This window comes from Alligator sinensis, unplaced genomic scaffold, assembly GCF_000455745.1.
Source record: "Alligator sinensis unplaced genomic scaffold, ASM45574v1 scaffold73_1, whole genome shotgun sequence".
NCBI classification, from domain to species: Eukaryota; Metazoa; Chordata; order Crocodylia; family Alligatoridae; genus Alligator; species Alligator sinensis.
The window spans coordinates 629,443-629,813 of NW_005841838.1; positions in this window are offsets into that span (position 1 = coordinate 629,443).

Genomic DNA, 371 nt, shown 5'->3' on the forward strand with positions numbered 1-371 from the left:
CACACCCTGCCCAGCTGAGCTCTGCACTCCTGCTGCCCCTCTGGGGGCAGGAGGAGAGGAAAGAGTTCCCCCCAGCATGGAACAGAGCCTCCTCCTGTCCTGGGTGGAGGAAGAATGGGGGGTGAAGAGTCCCCCTCTGGAGCTGGGCAGCACCCCATAGAGTCCCCGCTCCCCACCCCACAGTGATGGGGGAGAAGCAGGAAGAAAAGTCCCCCACTGGGGCCAGGCAGCCTCACAGAGTGCCCCCTCCCCACCCCATAGCAGTGGGGAGGAGGGCAGGGGGAGAAGGAGGAAGAGTCTCCCCTAGCACTGAACAGGGCCCCCTCCTGACTGTGGTGGAGGGGAGAGAGAGGAGGGGAAAGAGGTCCCTT